At 46.7% G+C, this 18,962-nt stretch overlaps 1 protein-coding gene across 6 annotated transcripts in view; it reads left to right on the plus strand.

The window, feature by feature from the left end:
• LOC143784165 (caspase-8-like) overlaps nucleotides 1-18,962 on the plus strand; it is a 93,349-nt gene that overhangs the window by 19,139 nt on the left and 55,248 nt on the right. For 2 of the 6 annotated variants that reach the window (XM_077272050.1, XM_077272051.1), the window contains one exon: nucleotides 17,324-17,383. The exons of 2 other annotated variants lie outside the window; for them this stretch is intronic. The gene's annotated coding sequence lies outside the window, so the exon portion shown is untranslated. Of the gene's footprint in view, nucleotides 1-17,134; nucleotides 17,384-18,962 lie in introns of those variants that run through there. 2 more of the 6 variants (XM_077272056.1, XM_077272049.1) reach the window with 2 other exon arrangements.

Here is an 18,962-nt window from a genome sequence, read left to right on the forward strand (position 1 = left end):
CAGCGTAGCCAAGCCCCTCACTGATCTGACCCGTAAGAACCAACCCCGCCAGGTAACCTGGACCCCAGAGTGTGAGTAAGCCTTCCGCCAGCTAAAGGACGCCCTCACCAATACCCCTGTATTGGCCGCACCCGATCCAACTGAACGTTTCCTTGTTCACACGGACGCTTCTATGTTTGGATTGGGGGCAGTACTAAGCCAAGTCTGGCCGGACGGCCAAGAACACCCGGTAGCTTACCTGAGTCAGAAACTACTGCCCCGTGAAGTGAGCTATGCGGCCATCGAGAAGGAGTGCCTGGCAATAGTATGGGCACTCAAAAAGTTACAACCATATTTGTATGGACGACAGTTTTCCCTCCTAATGGACCATATCCCCTAGTCTGGCTTAATTGGGTCTCCAGAGACAACGCCAGATTACTGCGGTGGAGTTTAGCCCTACAACCTCTGGACTTCACTATCCACTACAGACCCGGCAAACAAAACGGTAACGCCGATGGACTAAGTCGACAAACGGAACTTGTACCAACCCCATAAAATTCGGTCATCCCCAAACCGATCCGTTAAGGATCAGACTGTGTATGCCGATCGCGTCGCTGAAAAGGGGAGCCGTGTTACAGAACCCCCCAGCACCAAGAATATGTTATGCAGTATATGTACGTATAATAGGTTCCATGTGAAATGCATCAGTCCACAGGCTGCGCCCCTGGGCAGAGGGGACAAGATATTCTCCTTCTGACCTCCCCCACCTTTGTAATTCCCACAGTAAATATCGGCAGGCTCCGGCCACCTGCGGCTATTGTAATGTATGTCTGGCCTGCTGTTTTTCTATTGGCCTGCCCTCTGTATCTGTGTTATATATTCTGTGTGCTGTGAATAAAGTGTTGTTAGACTGGAAATATGTGGAGAAGCAGTGAGATTTTATATGCACCCATGTAACCAAGGAATTCCAGCCAGCGTCCTTCATTCAGAATCCAGCCAAGGCAGAGTGGACCTCCTGAAACACGGGGTGATACCTAAAGAGGTACTACAGCACAGTAGACCCCGTTACAGAGGGGATTTGTACAGTCAATAGACAATACAGCATAACAATAATCGCAGTTCAAAATAGATACCAAGAGGAGTGAGGGCCCTGCTCGCAAGCTTACAAACTATGAGGAAAAAGGGGAGACGCGAGAGGTGGATGGTAACAATTGCTTTCGTTGTTCGGACCAGCCGTAGTGTAAGCATCAGGTGTTCATGTAAAGCTGCATGAACCAGTTAACAGCCTAAATATGTAACAGTACAGACACAGAGGGCTATTAAATGCATAAAGCGTATGAGAACATGATGCGAGGAACCTGATTATGGTTTAAGTTTTTTGAATGGGCCACACAGGGATAGTTAGGTTAATGCGTTTAGGCGGTAGGCCAGTCTAAACAAATGCATTTTTAGGGCATGCTTAAAACTGTGGGGATTGGGGATTAATCGTATTAACCTGGGTAGTGCATTCCAAAGAATTGGCGCAGCACGTGAAAAGTCTTGGAGACGGGAGTGGGAGGTTCTGATTATTGAGGATGTTAACCTCAGGTCATTAGCAGAACGGAGAGCACGGGTAGGGTGGTAGACTGAAACCAGGGAGGAGATGTAGTGTGGGGATGAGCCATGGAGTGCTTTGTGGATGAGGGTAATAGCTTTGTACTGGATTCTGGAGTGGATGGGTGACCAGTGTAATGACTGTCACAAGGTAGAGGCATTGGTATAATGATTGGTGAGGAATATGATCCTGGATGCAGCATTCAGGACAGATTGGAGAGGGAAGAGTTTGGTAAGAGGGGGGCCGATTAGTAGAGAGTTACAATAGTCCAGACAAGAATGAATACGTGAAACAGTAAGAGTTTCTGCTGAGTCGAAAGTAAGAAAAAGGCGAATTCTAGAAATGTTTTTGAGATACAGATACAGTGCCTTGCAAAAGTATTCGCCCCCCTGTAATTTTAAAACCTTTTCCCACATATTATGCTTCAAACATTACGGTTGGGGCTACAGTTAGGGTTGGGGCTACAGTTAGGGTTAGAGTTGGGGCTAAAGTTAGGGTTAGGGCTGGGGTTAAAGCTAGGGTTAGGGTTGGGGCTAAAGTTAGCTTTTGGATTATATTTCCAGTTGGGATTAGGGTTAGAGGTGTGGTTAGGGTTGGGATTAGGGTTAGGGGTGTGTTTAGGTTAGGGGTGTGTTGGGTTTAGGGGTGTGGTTGGGATTAGGGTTAGGGGCATGTTAGGGTTATGGTTAGGGTTGGGATTAGGGTTAGGGGTGTGTTTGGGTTAGGGTTTCAGTTAGAATTGGGGGGTTTCCACTGTTTAGGCACATCAGGGGCTCTCCAAACGCGACATGGCATCCGATCTCAATTCCAGCCAATTCTGCGTTGAAAAAGTAAAACAGTGCTCCGTCCCTTCCAAGCTCTCCCGTGCGCCCAAACAGGGGTTTACCACAACATATGGGGTATAAGTGTACTCAGGACAAATTGTACAACAACTTTTGTGGTCCTATTACTACTGTTACCCTTGGGAAAATACAAAACCTGGGGCTAAAAAATTATGTGTGGGGGAAAAAAAAGATTTTTCATTTTCACGGCTCTGCATTATAAACTGTAGTAAACACTTGGGGCTTCAAAGTTCTCACAACACATCTAGATAACTTCCTTGGGGGGGTCTAGTTTCCAATATGGTGTCACTTGTGGGCGGTTTCTACTGTTTAGGTACATCAGGGGCTCTGCAAATACAACGTGACGCCTGCAGACCAATCCATCTAAGTCTGCATTCCAAAAGGCGCTCCTTCCCTTCCGAGCTCTGCCATGTGCCCAAACGGTGGTTCCCCCTCACATATGGGGTATCAGCGTACTCGGGACAAATTGGACAACAACTTTTCGGGTCCAATTTCTCCTGTTACTCTTGGGAAAATGCAAAACTGGGGGCTAAAAAATAATTTGAGTGGAAAAAAAAGGATTTTTTATTTTCACAGCTCTGCGTTATAAACTGTAGTGAAACACTTGGGGGTTCAAAGTTCTCACAACACATCTACATAAGTTCCTTGGGGGTCTAGTTTCCAATATGGGGTCACTTGTAGGGTGTTTCAATGTTTAGCAAACACTTGGGGCTTCAAAGTTCTCACAACACATCTAGATAAGTTCCTTGGGGGGTCTAGTTTCCAATATGGTGTAACTTGTGGGAGGTTTCTACTGTTTAGGTACATCAAGGGCTCTGCAAACGCAATGTGACGCCTGCAGACCATTCCATCTAAGTCTACATTCCAAACGGCGCTCCTTCCCTTCCGAGCTCTGCCATGCGCCCAAACGTTGGTCCCCCCCCCCCCACATATGGGGTATCAGCATACTCAGGACAAATTGGACAACAACTTTTGGGGTCCAATTTCTCCTGTTACCCTTTGGAAAATACAAAACTAGGGGCTAAAAAATAATTTTTGTGGAAAAAAAAGGATTTTTTATTTTCACGGGTCTGCTTTATAAACTGCAGTGAAACACTTGGGGGTTCAAAGTTCTCACAACACATCTACACATCTAGATAAGTTCCTTAGGGGGTCTACTTTCCAAAATGGTGTCACTTGTAGGGGGTTTCAATGTTTAGGCACATCAGGGGCTCTCCAAACGCGACATGGCGTCCCATCTCAATTCCAGTCAATTTTGCATTGAAAAGTCAAATGGCGCTCTTTCCCTTCCGAGCTCTGTCATGCGCTCAAACAGTGTTTTACCCCCACATATGGGGTATCAGCTTACTCAGGACAAATTGCACAACTTTTGGGGTCCAATTTCTTCTGTTACCCTTAGGAAAATAAAAAATTGGGGGCGAAAAGATAATTTTTATGAAAAAATATGATTTTTTTATTTTTACGGCTCTACATTATAAACTTCTGTGAAGCACTTGGTGGGTCAAAGTGCTCACCACACATCTAGATAAGTTCCTTAGGGGGTCTACTTTCCAAAATAGTGTCACTTGTGGGGGGTTTCAATGTTTAGGCACATCAGGGGCTCTCCAAACTCAAAATGGCGTCCCATCTCAATTCCAGTCAATTTTGCATTGAAAAGTCAAGCGGCGCTCCTTCCCTTCCAAGCTCTGCCATGTGCCCAAAAAGTGGTTTACCCCCACATATGGGGTATCAGCGTACTCAGGATAGATTATACAACTTTTGGGGTCCAATTTCTCCTGTTACCCTTGGTAAAGTAAAACAAATTGGATCAGAAGAAAATTTTTGTGAAGAAAAGTTAAATGTTAATTTTTTGTTAAACATTCCAAAAATTCCTGTGAAACACCTGAAAGGTTAATAAACTTCTTGAATGTGGTTTTGAGCACCTTGAGGGGTGCAGTTTTTAGAATGGTGTCACACTTGGGTATTTTCTATCATATAGACCCCTCAAAGTGACTTCAAATGTGATGTGGTCCCTAAAAAAATGGTGTTGTAAAAATGAGAAATTGATGGTCAACTTTTAACCCTTATAACTCCCTAACAAAAAAAAAATTTGTTTCCAAAATTGTGCTGATGTAAAGTAGACATGTGGGAAATGTTACTTATTAAGTATTTTGTGTGACATATCTCTGTGATTTAAGGGCATAAAAATTCAAAGTTGGAAAATTGCAACATTTTCTAAATTTTCGCCAAATTTCCGTTTTTTTCCTCAAATAAACACAGGTAATATTAAAGAAATGTTACCACTATCATGAAGTACAATATGTCATGAGAAAACATTGTCAGAATCATCAGGATCTGTTGAAGCGTTCCAGAGTTATAACCTCATAAAGGGACAGTGGTCAGAATTGTAACAATTGGCCCGGTCATTAACGTGCAAACCACCCTTGGGGGAAAAGGGGTTAAAGTTTGCAACAAGCCATCTGGGAGACACACCAAACATGTGGAAGAAGGTGCTCTGGTCAGATTAAACCAAAATCGAACTTTTTGGCAACAATGCCAAACGATATGTTTGGCGTAAAGGCAACACAGCTCATCACCCTGAACACACCATCCCCACTGTCAAAAATGGTGGTGGCAGCATCATGGTTTGGGCCTGCTTTTCTTCAGCAGGGACAGGGAAAATGGTTAAAATTGATGGGAAGGCGGATGGAGCCAAATACAGTTCCATTCTTGAAGAAAACCTGTTGGAGTCTGCAAAAGACCTGAGACTGGGACGGAGTTTTGTCTTCCAACAAGACAATGATCCCAAACATAAAGCAAAATCTACAATGGAATGGTTCACAAATAAACGTATCCAGGTGTTAGAATGGCCAAGTCAAAGTCCAGACCTCAATCCAATCGAGAATCTGTGGAAAGAGCTGAAAACTGCTGTTCACAAACGATCTCCATGAAACCTCATTGAGCTCAAGCTATTTACCAAGGAAGAATGGGCAAGAATTTCAGTCTCTCAATGTACAAAACTGATAGAGACATACCCCAAGCGTCTTGCAGCTGTAATCGCAGCAAAAGGTGGCGCAACAAAGTATTAAGTTAAAGGGGCCGAATAATATTGCACGCCCCACTTTTCAGGTTTTTTAATTTCCACAAAAATTTAAAATAACCAATACATTTCGTTCAACTTCACACTTGTGTTCCACTTGTTGTTGATTCTTCACCAAAAATTTACATTTGGTATCTTTATGTTTGAAGCATTATAATAGATGAATGTGGATAAAATCCGCGCTGCTGCAACAAATGATGGATCCAGATATAGTTATAAGATGTTCGGGTGGTTTATTCAACGTGTTTCAAAGCTCATGGCTTCTTCTTCAGGAAGTTTCCACAGAAAGATATCTTGAGCTTTTGGTGAGTTTTTTACCTCAGCATTTGTAAGCTAAAACCAGGAGTGAGTGAAAAATGTAGAAGTGGTGATGTGTTTCTATTATACTTTTCCTCTACTGTCCCACTTCTGGTTGTGGCTTACAAATGATGTAAAATACTGACCAAATATTGAACATTTGCACGTGGCCGAAAGTAGCACATGCTGCGTTTTTTTTGTTTTTTCTCACAGACGATCTGAACAGCCCTATTGAATAACATGAGTCAGTGTGTTTTCCATGTGTTATCCGAACAAAAAATCAGATAGCATAAGTCCGATTCATACACTCATCTGCATGAGCCTTAGGTCTCGGTCACACTGCCGTAAAACACAGCTTAATGCTTTGTGACGTTTTATCAGATAGCAATCGGATCAGTGTTATTCTATGGTGCAGCTCACATCTGTAATTATTATCTCATGCCGATTCGGCATGAGAGAACAGATTGGCAAAAGACTTGACTCACTTGCACCCATACAAGTCTATTGGTGCGAGTGAAACATCGGACTGAACTAGGATGTCATTCCACTGCAGTCTGATATATGCCAAAACAAGTAATGAGGAGAAATTAGCTTCTCCTCCTCCGCACTTGTGCTGCTATTCTTCCATGCGAGAGGATCGGAGCACAATAGCATGACACTCAGCTCACACGCGCAGCAGAGCTGGAGCCAATGGTCATTAGCATTTCGCATGCAATGCTCTTGCATCAGATGCCATACGCTAATCTGTTTCTTGCCTTACCCTGTAGATTGTAAGCCCATGTGGGCAGGTCCTCTCCACTCCCCGTCTACAACAGTCTTACCCTGTTAGTTTGCTTACTGTACTTGTATATTGTATATGTTGTAAGATGGCCGCTGGACAGGTCCTTCAGGGAAGATATGCATCATCAAGGTTGGTAGTTTCGGCGATGTGAGCCCGGGAAAGCAGGCTCTAGCACGTATAGTGCTGAGAGAGTCAATAGGGCGTATCAGTACTGGGTTTTACGAGCAGTCAAAGAGGTGGGCGGGACTGCTCACATATGCACACCTTGGGGGCAGTGGTATGGCAAATAAAATAGAGACCAGTTTTCTCATTCAGTGTCTGGGTCTGGACATGTGTAGATCTTCGAGTGTGTTGATCTTTGCTGAGGCCTTGGAAAAACTGGACACTAATCCAAGCAGGCAAATCTTTACCGTATGGACTATTTACTTTGTGTTTTCACTTTGTACCAGAAAAGGCTTTCTTTTTGTTTGGTTTCATGCAGTCTTACTAAACCAGCCTGGACATTTTAATGAAACCGCTTCTTGTGCCTACCTCAAATTCAACTGTGTAGAAACCCTACAATTGGTGCTAGAAGCATGTGCACGAATCACAAGGGGCAGGGTGACTGCTCTAGAGATACCGCATGTCCTGCGTGAAAGTAACTGCAGGAGTAAAAGCCGACAACATGGACGAGTTGATAAAGCAAATAGTGCAGGTTAATCTCCAGCAGCAACAGCTATTACAGCAGCTCCTAACCGAGGCAACCCATGGCAGGGCATCTGCCCCACCCCCAAGTCAAAGTGTTGACTCCCACGTGAGGAAGACGGTAAGGAGAGCCTTGCAAAAGATGACCCGAGGTGATGATGTTGAGGTGCTCTTGACAGTTTTCAAGAGAGTGGCAGAACGGGAGAAATTGCCATAGTAATTAGTGGAGGTTCCGCTGCTATATATAGCAGGGGAACCTCAGAAGGCCTATTATGACCCGGTCTTGTAGGACACAAAAGAGTATGCCAAGTTGAAAACTGAGATCTTGGTGCGCTTAGGAGTGACCCTGACTGAAAGGGTGCAAAGGAGTGCCCCCACGTCAAGGGCAATGGGGTACTCAGTACCGGGTCCCTCTGTCTCGATTCTGGGGATGTCACGGTGGCCCGACCCAGTCCGTGGCCCTTTGAGGGGCGTCCAATTAAAGGTGTAGTTTGTCTGGTGTTCGTGACGCCACCTGTGGTACTCGGTCAGGGCGACCGATGCTGCTTAGGGGTCCGCTGTGGTGATGGAATGGCAGCTAGATGATATACCTTCCCACAGGGGAAGTATGTCCCCAGGGCTTCCCGGATGTGTTGGTGGTGATGGTAGATGATGTAAGGCGCAGCGAATAACGAGGACACAAAGGTTGCAGTCTCTTTACCTTTAACTGAAGGCTTCAGCATCCACAGTCCAGAGTACCGTTCACAGGGCAGGCAGAATCCGGCCGGTCCGAAGGCACATCCAGAGTTCCCTTATACAGGTGGAAATTAGTAGCCTTCCTACTAGCACCTGTGTGTTGTAGTACCTCCCTGCTGAGCACCACGGGATAGTCCTCACAACTCTCGTGGATGTTTCTGATCTTCTCTCTCTCTGTCCCCCAGATGGTATGGATAGGACAACCCGTATGACGGGGTAGGCCTGGAGCTTATTTATAGGGACCCTAGTGACGCCCCTCTCCCACAATTTGCCTCCGTGTCTTCTTATTAAGGTATAAGGTATTAAGGTCGGGCAACCAACTTGGAATTGACTGTCCTGCCGGTCTCTGAAGTAATATGTAGAGTCAATTACTCCCTCGTTGTTCCGGGCACCGGCTACGCGCCTCAGAAGGAGGCTGCCGATCTTGGGGCAGAACTCCTCCCTGTATTATCTCCTTGTGCTGTGACTTCGTTTCTCACTCTCCACAATACAATTCCTTTCCTGACCTTTCTTAGGATGCTGCCACAATGGGTGCAGGCGCAGCTACGTAACTATCTATCTCGTGCTTGGCCTCTGTCAGGATCCCACCCCTGACAGGGACCCTCTGTCTACAGCTCAGATGTTCCTCCTTCTCCCCCTGTCTGCCTGACAGGTCCTCTCTGGGTCAAACCCAGGTAGCTTCTGACTCACTTCCTATCCAACCCACCAGTTTTACCCGTGTGTGAGGAGTGCCCTAATAGATAGAAGCAAGGCTCCCCCTGGTGGACTGGAGTGTGAAGTGTAGTGTGTGACTTGTGATACCTGGTCAGGAGAACTCCTTTAGTACCATCAGACGTAATATCACTCCCCCTGGTGGGACAGCGACATTACTGCAATGACCAGGACTCTGGGGCGCTGCACTCCGCCCCCATTAAATCCAGTACTCCCGGACTGGGAAAAGAAGAACAACAATACATGTTAGCAAAAGACATACAACATTTTTGAAATGCTGTAAACAAATAAATTTAACAGGACTTCCCTTTATGGGAGGTGAGGACACTTGAACGTTACAAACAAGAACATATTTACATTGTGCAAAAGCAAATTGAAAACAGTTATTATCTATCTATGAAACCAATTACCCATACAGGTATTCTTCCTACTAAGTGCTATAACAATAATTTAACATTTTTCTTTCTCTAAGTGCAAAGTCTATCAACCATCTATCTATGGCTCTCTAGAGGACTCACTAACCCCTACGGGTTCACTTTATTGAAATTCAGAACAAGTTTCACCTCCACTACAGGCTAGACTGTATCTCTCTTCCAACTTCTTTTGTCCTCAATTTTATTTAAAGTACATCAGTAAACATTCTACTTTCAACATTATCAAACATTTCTTATCACTAGCTTTCTAACTACATACTATTACTATGTATAAACATTATTACTATCTATCTATTTAAGGTAACATTATCACTTTTAAGCGAAGTGCAACAACTAACATCCCCTTTAAGAGGAAACCAAGTCCTTTCTGAGGTAGTGCAAACATTCAATTTGCAAGTCAGTTATCATCTTGTAAACCGGCAAGAACTCTCACGCTGTCATCAGGAACAGTCTCTTCAAAAAGCTGTGTGTGAGGAGTGCCCTAATAGATAGAAGCAAGGCTCCCCCTTGTGGACTGGAGTGTGAAGTGTAGTGTGTGACTTGTGATACCTGGTCAGGTGAACTCCTTTAGTACCATCAGACGTAATATCACTCCCCCTGGTGGGAGAGCGACATTACTGCAACGACCAGGACTCTGGGGCACTGCAGCAACAGGTGCACCACTGGACCTACCATAGTGACAAAAGTTCCTGATCCCTAATGTTCGACTTCCTACACCTGGTCCAAAAGTTGTTACAACCTCAATCTTCCTCCCCAGCACAGATGGCAGAGAGGGTCATCATGGACAGGTTCATGCATTACCTACTGAGGCCGGTGCAATCATGGGTTGCCCAGGTAGATCCTCGAAATGCTGATGACTTGATGGGCCTGGTGGAAAGGTACCAGGTGGTCGAGAATTCCTTGGGGGAGCAATGAGTATTAGCATCTCTGTACTGGGGTTCCCAAAGGGGGCCTGACATCCAAAACAGAGGAACTATAGCCACACCTGGGGGGCCTCCAAGAGCCCAGGAGGCATATGAGTTGTTGCCAAAGGCTCCATCTGATAACGTGACTTCTTGGAGGCCTCACAACCCAGGTCACATAACCTCCCATTGCCCCATGACCACTGAGCCAATGGACTGCAGTATAGAATGTTGCTGCTCATGTTTTGCATACTGTGCCTGCAGTGTTGTCCCTCAACCAGGAGAGGGGCCGCCGGCATGTCCCGTAGCAGCACATGGAGTGCAAATGACTGGTGTGTTAGACTCTGGAAGTTTGGTAACCTTAGTGACGGCCACAGTTCCTCATTGACTGATTAATGGGAGGATGGTGGGTGTCTGCTGTACCCATGGGGATACTAAAGAGTGGTCATAGACATAGTGTGGCACCGAGTCCAATGAGATGAGCATAGGCAAGGACCTATCATACCATGTCAAAATGGCTTTGCTTTATTCTGGGACTTGTGGGGTAAAGCGGGGTCACCTGGTTGCTCGGACAACAGCTAGATCGCTTCTTAAGAAAGCTTGTCACAGGCCGCAGCTGAAGGGTTTCCCTTTTGTGTGCTTGTTCACGATGAGGATGAGGTCAACATCCCTAATTTGGAGGTGCCCAGGGAAACTTTGGAAATGCCTACTCAGAGACTTATCTCAAAAAGAGGCATTTGATAATGTGTTTGTTTTTAATGGTGTTGCCGGAGACCTGGGGGCTGACACCCAATATCCATATTTTACCATAAATGGGGAGACACTATAATGGGTCACCAAGATGAAAGGGGTGATAATCAAGCAGTTACTGGTGCCAGGGCCGTACAGACGCAGGGTGTTAGACATGGTCTATACAGTTGTGTTAGGTGGTCATCTGGGGGTATTAAAAAATCCAAAAATGGATCCTCCAGAGGTTCTACTGGCCTGGTTGTCACCAAGAAATCATGAATTATTGTAGGTCCTGTCCCACCTGCGAGCTGACCTCCCCAATTGCTCTCTTCCGTAGAGCTCCACCAAGTGTATAGCCGGGAAATTTTGCCAATTTCTTTTCCAGAACAGGGTTGCCTAAGGAGATCCTGCTCCATTTATGTCAAAGGTGATGAGGGAGTTCTGCAAAACCATGCAAATCACACAACTCAGAACCTCAGTTTACCATCAACAGATGACCGGCTCGGTGGAAAGGTTTAATAAAACTTTGAAGGCCATGTTGAAGACGGTCTTACAGAAGAACGGCTGAAACTGGGACACAGGCCTCTACTGGATTCTCCCCTTTTGAACTGTTGTATAGCCAACAACCAGGGGTGAACCTAGCCTCTCTGCTGCCTGAGGCGAAAGGAAAAATGGCGCCCCCCACACACACACACACAGTCCCTGCCTCACTGCCTGTGCACACACATCCCTCCACCGAACCCAGTAATCGCCGCTCACAGTAGCATACCAGCAGAGGTGTATCTAGGGTTTCTGGCACCAGGGGCAAGAATTCAGTTTGGTGCCTCCCCCCAGGACATATGCGATTTGCACACTCAGTCATGTGCCCACGAGCTCCTCTCCCTAATGCTCTCAATGTTCAGTGAAAAACTGAGAGAAGCAGAAGAGAAGCTCGTTGTCACAGGACCATAAGTATGAAAATCGCATATGAGTGAAGTGTCCATGTGATGACTGGAACCTGCAGAGCTGAATCCTGACATCGCAGCTTCTGAATTCTCACAACTCATGCACTGCACACTTTTAGGATTCTCCCTGGCCGGTGGACGGTCATGTCAGCACAAGCATGTGATTTGTATACTTCTGACCACATTCCGACTAGACGTGCCCGGCCTCGCTCAGTTAATTTTCATAGAGTGGGGCTATGCATGTCTAGTCAGCATATGACTGCATGTATTTAAATCGCAAGCACGAGAGAATCATGACAGCGTGCAGTGCGCACTGTGAGAAGTCAGAAGTCTGCAGTCACAAAGAATGACTGCAGACTCATCACAAACCTGGACATCCCCTTTAATGCTCCTAACATAAATAAAAACATGAGAGTTAGTCAGTATCACAAATAACATTTACATCCAGGTACCTTATAGATGACGTTGTCTCTGGAGTCGTTCTCCTTTTCTTCATCTTATCCAGACCCCATGATGAGTTTTCTCATCCACAACTCGTCTCTGCAGACTTCCATCTTCTCCGCTCTTTTGCAGAAAGTCTCCACATGATGCCCTTAAAGATACAAGTGTCATTATAATGCTCTTGAATGAAAAATTGCCCCTCACTATATTGTCTGCACAAAATATGACCCCCACACTGTCCGTCTTATGGTACATGCTCTTTACACTGACCTCTCCTTTCTATACACACTGTGTCCCCCCATTAGGGCCTAGTATTTATACTCCATCCTCCCACCCTGTGTGCGTGGCTCCCCCATCCTCCCACCCTGTGTGCGTGGCTCCCCCATCCTTCTCCCTTGCGTGCGTGGCTCCCCCATCCTTCTCCCCTGCGTGCGTGGCTCCCCCATCCTTCTCCCCTGCGTGCGTGGCTCCCCCATCCTTCTCCCCTGCGTGCGTGGCTCCCCCATCCTTCTCCCCTGCGTGCGTGACTCCCCCATCCTTCTCCCCTGCGTGCGTGGCTTCCCCATCCTTCTCCCCTGCGTGCGTGACTCCCCCATCCTTCTCCCCTGCGTGCGTGGCTCCCCCATCCTTCTCCCCTGCGTGCGTGGCTCCCCCATCCTTCTCCCCTGCGTGCGTGGCTCCCCCATCCTTCTCCCCTGCGTGCGTGGCTCCCCCATCCTTCTCCCCTGCGTGCGTGGCTCCCCCATCCTTCTCCCCTGCGTGCGTGGCTCCCCCATCCTTCTCCCCTGCGTGCGTGACTCCCCCATCCTTCTCCCCTACGTGCGTGGCTTCCCCATCCTTCTCCCCTGCGTGCGTGGCTTCCCCATCCTTCTCCACTGTGTGCGTGGCTTCCCCATCCTTCTCCACTGCGTGCGTGGCTTCCCCATCCTTCTCCCCTGCGTGCTTGGCTCCCCCATCCTCCCCTGCGTGCGTGACTCCCCCATCCTTCTCCCCTGCGTGCGTGGCTCCCCCATCCTTCTCCCCTGCGTGCGTGGCTCCCCCATCCTTCTCCCCTGCGTGCGTGGCTCCCCCATCCTTCTCCCCTGCGTGCGTGGCTCCCCCATCCTTCTTCCCTGCGTGCGTGGCTCCCCCATCCTTCTCCCCTGCGTGCGTGGCTCCCCCATCCTTCTCCCCTGTGTGCGTGGCTCCCCCATCCTTCTCCCCTGCGTGCGTGACTCCCCCATCCTCCCCTGCGTGCGTGGCTTCCCCATCCTTCTCCCCTGCGTGCGTGACTCCCCCATCCTTCTCCCCTGCGTGCGTGGCTCCCCCATCCTTCTCCCCTGCGTGCGTGGCTCCCCCATCCTTCTCCCCTGCGTGCGTGGCTCCCCCATCCTTCTCGCCTGCGTGCGTGGCTCCCCCATCCTTCTCCCCTGCGTGCGTGGCTCCCCCATCCTTCTCCCCTCCGTGCGTGACTCCCCCATCCTTCTCCCCTACGTGCGTGGCTTCCCCATCCTTCTCCCCTGCGTGCGTGGCTTCCCCATCCTTCTCCACTGCGTGCGTGGCTTCCCCATCCTTCTCCACTGCGTGCGTGGCTTCCCCATCCTTCTCCCCTGCGTGCATGGCTCCCCCATCCTCCCCTGCGTGCGTGGCTCCCCCATACTTTTTCCCTGTCATACTCACCTCTCACCGGGCGGCGCAGAACTTCCCGGCATCTCTGCAGCGTCTTCCTTCCTGTCTTCAGCGGTCACATGGTAGCGCTCATTAAGGTGATGAATATGCGCATATTCATGACCTTAATGACGGTACCATGTGACCGCTGAAGACAGGACGCACTGCCGGCGCTGAGACACCGTTGCAGCCACCGCTGGAGGAAGGTGAGTTTTACGTCTTCAGGGAGGGGGGCAGGAGGGAGGAGGGGATGCGGGCACTTGACCCTGGAGTTTAAAAAAAAAAAACCTAGCAGCGCAAATCCAGTTACAGAATCTGCCGCCCCCTCTCTTCTGCCGCCTGAGCCAAAGAGCTCAAGTTGCCTCATGGTAGCGGCGTCAGTGCACGCAATTTATAAAAGAGAATATTTCAGGGTTACTAGGGATCAAAAACATAAGAGCCACCTTCACAGAATGCAGCCTTAGTGCTTCTGAAGGTGGCTCTATTACCTTAATAGGCCCTGGGGGGGGGTGACAGGTTCCCTTCAATAATTTAATTATAAGCAATGTATTCTTATAACATAGACTGCAGCCCGTGGTTACTGTATTGTTATACTTGTTAGGGGGCAGACGGACAGACGTATATCTCATGTGAGGATCGCATCGCAATCCTCGGACTGACCGTCGGCTCTCCTGACCTGAGGCTGACAGTTGCATAGTAATCTATCACGCTGTCAAGCTTATGTCAGGAGAGCTGTCAGGGCCAGTCCGAGGATTGTAATGCGATCCTTGCATGAGTTATACAGTGTCTGTCTGCGCCATTATGTTAATACTTATCCTTGTTATAGTAATATTAACCTTCTTTGCTATGCTTGTTTAACTAATACTTATAAAAGACCCAGCTCGCAATAAATAAAAAGCCCCCGACCTCCACCTATGTGTCCTCGTTCAGGATTGCATCAGGATTTGGTCAGGATTTTTCATCAGTATTTGTAAGCCAAAACCAGGAGTGGGTGATAAATGCAGAAGTGGTGCAGATGTTTCTATAAGGGCTCATTTCCACTGGCGAGAGACAAATCGGGCCGTAATCTGTACCAAAAAAACGGATGTAACGTATGCAATTGTCATGCGAGTGTCATGCGAGTGCAATGCGATTTTTAATCGCATCATCCGTATGACATCCGTATTACTGTCCGATTTGTACGCACCGGTGTCCTTTGAAAAGCCGGCAAATCAGTGCTGTGTACAGTAAAATCACACTGACAGGTTAGAATAGAGTAGATATATACACATAGAATAGGTATATATACATATATATATGTCAGTGAGACACCTATATATGTATATTTATATTTAATGCAGCGCAAGATAGCATTAAAGCCGCTAATTCAATTGCCGGCTTTTCATTTCTCCTTCCCATACCCGACAGGATATGAGACATGGTTTACATACAGTAAACCATCTCATATCCCCCTTTTTTTTACATATTCCATACTACTAATGTTAGTAGTGTGTATGTGCAAAATTTCGGCGCTGTAGCTATTAAATTTAAGGGTTAAATCGCGGAAAAATTTGGCGTGGCCTCCCACGCAATTTTCTCCACCAGAGTAGTAAAGCCAGTGACTGAGGGCAGATATTAATAGCCAGGAGAGGGTCCATGGTTATTGGCCCCCCCGTGGCTAAAAACATCTGCCCCCAGCCACCCCAGAAAAGGCACATCTGGAAGATGCGCCTATTCTGGCACTTGGCCACTCTCTTCCCACTCCCGTGTAGCGGTGGGATATGGGGTAATGAAGGGTTAATGCCACCTTGCTATTGTAAGGTGACATTAAGCCAGATTAATAATGGACAGGCGTCAATTATGACACCTATCCATTATTAATCCAATTGTATGAAAGGGTTAAAAAAAACACACACACATGATTAAAAAGTATTTTAATGAAATAAACACACAGGTTGTTTTAATATTTTATTGCTCTCTCAATCCATGTGATGACCCTCGCTTGGAAAAATAATAAACCAACAATATACATACCTTCAGATGTCCTGTCACGTCCCACGAGGTAATCCATCTGAAGGGGTTAAAATATTTTACAAGCAGGAGCCCTGCGATAATGCAGCTGTGCTCGTGCTTGTAAGCCTCGGGGAATGAAGGAAATGTAGGTCAATGACCTATAGTTACCTTCAGTCGCGGTGATGCGCCCCCTGCTGGTTGTCCTCATATGACCTCGAGCGTGGGAAAAAGTTCCCAGGCTGCTGTTCATGAGGACATCCACCAGGGGGCGCATCACTGCGACTGAAGGTAACTATAGGTCATTGACCTACATTTCCTTCATTCCCCGGGGCTCAGTAGGATGTTGCCTCGTCTTACAGCACGACTCCTACTGGTATTTCTCCTTGTTGCGTTGATCTCGTTTCTCACTCAGCACAATATACCTCGCTTCTTGTCCTTTCTTAGGGTACCGCCGCGATCAAGTGCAGGCGCGGTCCCGTAACGTTCTCTCTGTTCGCTAGGCCTCTGTCAGGATCCCACCCCTGACAGGGACCCCCCTGAGTCTCTCCCCGCAACACCCTCTGCCACAGGGTGTTGCCTGTTCGATTCCCAGTCAGCTTCTATCTAACTTTCTGCCTAACCCCCAGTTTTACCAGATTGTGAGGAGTGGCCTAATACATAGCACCCTTAGCTCCCCCTGGAGGCCAGACTGTGAAGTGTATTGGTGTCTGTGATACCTGGTCAGGTGAACTCCTTCAGTGCCATCAGACGTACCATAGCCCCCCTTAGCGGCGGAGCGTCAGTACTGCAGCAACCAGGACTCTGGGGCGCTGCACTGTCATCCTGCAGAAGAATTACTCCATAGTGGAGAAGGAATATTTGGCCAACAAGTGGACCTTGGACACTAAGGTACTACCTCTTAAGCAGTAAATTCAGGCTAGTGTCAGACCATGCCTCACTGAGGTTGATGAGTAAGAAGGGGAACAATGCCCGAGAGACTAAGTGGTTCCTTGCACTTCAGGATTTTAGCTTCTATGACGAGCATAGACCCAGGAAACTGCATGAGAATGCTGACACACTGTTGAGGGTCCACTGTTTGATGGCGGAAAGTGCCAAGCCCCCTGACTTAGGGCAGTGGGGGGTATGTAAGATGGTTAACAGCCGCAAATCATACGACTGACAGGGACTCGAACATAATATACGAGCACTGCCAGATGCTCAGATAACACCCGAGCATGCTCGGATAGGACATTATCCGAGCATGTTCGCTCGTCACTAGTGTGTACCTCAAACGCATCCTACAGTGTATTATATATTTATATGTAAACCCTCTTCATATGTACAACACCCTGGAATGAATAAAAATAAATAATAATGAAATAATATTTGTAGCCATCCAGCTTTTTTAGTTCTGGGATAATTGTATAATCATGTGATCTTTATGTCAGGTAAAAATGCTCTTTAAGAAAATGTAAAAACAATTTCCTTGTTCACAAAAAAGGCAAGACTCCTGTTTCCTGTGGATGTCACGTGTCTCTTCTGTCATTCTCCAGCACTAGAAGCTGTCAGCGTTACCGGTGTAAGGATTGATCTACTGTGTGCTAACCCTGCAGGTCAGTGAGTATGTACTAAGGAATACATGGGGTCTTTGTAGTGTGTACTATTCACCTCTTATCTAAAGAGCATGTGGTTATTCTTACTGCTGCTAGCACACAGCAGGGCGATAGCTGATAAGTGATACTATTGCAGTTTTACTTGATAGCTGATAAGTGATACTATTGCAGTTTTACTTGATAGCTGATAAGTGATACTATTGCAGTTTTAGGCCATGTGCACACGTTAAGTATTTTTCGCGTTTTTTTCGCGTTTTTTCGCTATAAAAACGCGAAAAAAACGCTTACATATGCCTCCCATTATTTTAAGTGTATTCCGCATTTTTTGTGCAAATGTAGCCTTTTTTTCCGCAAAAAAATCGCATCGCGGAAAAAAAAGCAACATGTTCATTAAAATGCGGAATTGCAGGGGATTCCGCACACCTAGGGGTCCATTGATCTGCTTACTTCCCGCACGGGGCTGTGCCCACGATGCGGGAAGTAAGCAGATTATGTGCGGTTGGTACCCAGGGTGGAGGAGAGGAGACTCTCCTCCACGCACTGGGCACCATATAAGTGGTCAAAAAATAAGAATTAAAATAAAAAACAGTCCTATACTCACCCTCGATGTCTTCCCGCCTCCACTGCACGCTGTCGCTTCGGTTCCTGTAGCTGATGTGCGGAGAAGGACCTTGCCGATGACGTCACTGTCCTGTGATTGGTTGTGAGCGGTCATGTGACCGCTCACGTGACCGTGACGTCACGGAAGGTCCTGTGCGCACAGACCAGCTATAGGAAGAGGAACGGACGCCGGTGAGGAGATGTCTGGGTGAGTATAAGCATTTTTTTATTTTTTTTATTATTTTTAAACATTCTATCTTTTACTATAGATGCTGCATAAGCTGCATCTATAGCTGTCAAACGCTATGTTTGACAAGTGTGACCAACTTGTCAGTCAGTTTTCCAAGCGATGCTACAGATCGCTTGGAAAACTTTAGCATTCTGCAAGCTAATTACGCTTGCAGAATGCTAAAAAAACGGAAAAAAAACGCAAAAAAAACGCAAAAAAAAAATGCGGATTTCTTGCAGAAAATTTCCGGTTTTCTTCAGGAAATTTCTGCAAGAAATCCGCAACGTGTGCACATACCCTTACTTGCTACGGGTTGTTTACACACTGTTATATTGTACTTATTACACAAAGTTTTGTTCTAATGATTTCTCTATACCATGGTAATAATTCCTTCGTGACAGTTTGTTATTCAGTCTTATGGTGGTTATGACGTAAAAAAATGACTGATATTATGAATGATAGCAGTTCTACCACATTCTACACTACAAGAAAGTGCATGTGTTAAAGTATATAATCAGGACAGGGTCCTCTCTCCTCCTGTACCAGTTATGACTTGTATTGATTAACATTATTATACTTGGTTTTTATTATGTATAGCCCTCCTCACATGTAAAGTGACATGGAATAAATGGAGGTATAATAATAAATAATAATAATAATAATAAACTATTAACCATTGTACACTGACTGTGGAACAATCAATTGTGTACCAAAGGCAAAAAAAATCCTAAACTAAAGACCATGATTTAA

The sequence above is a fragment of the Ranitomeya variabilis genome, chromosome 7 (genome assembly GCF_051348905.1).
Source record: "Ranitomeya variabilis isolate aRanVar5 chromosome 7, aRanVar5.hap1, whole genome shotgun sequence".
NCBI lineage: Eukaryota > Metazoa > Chordata > Amphibia > Anura > Dendrobatidae > Ranitomeya > Ranitomeya variabilis.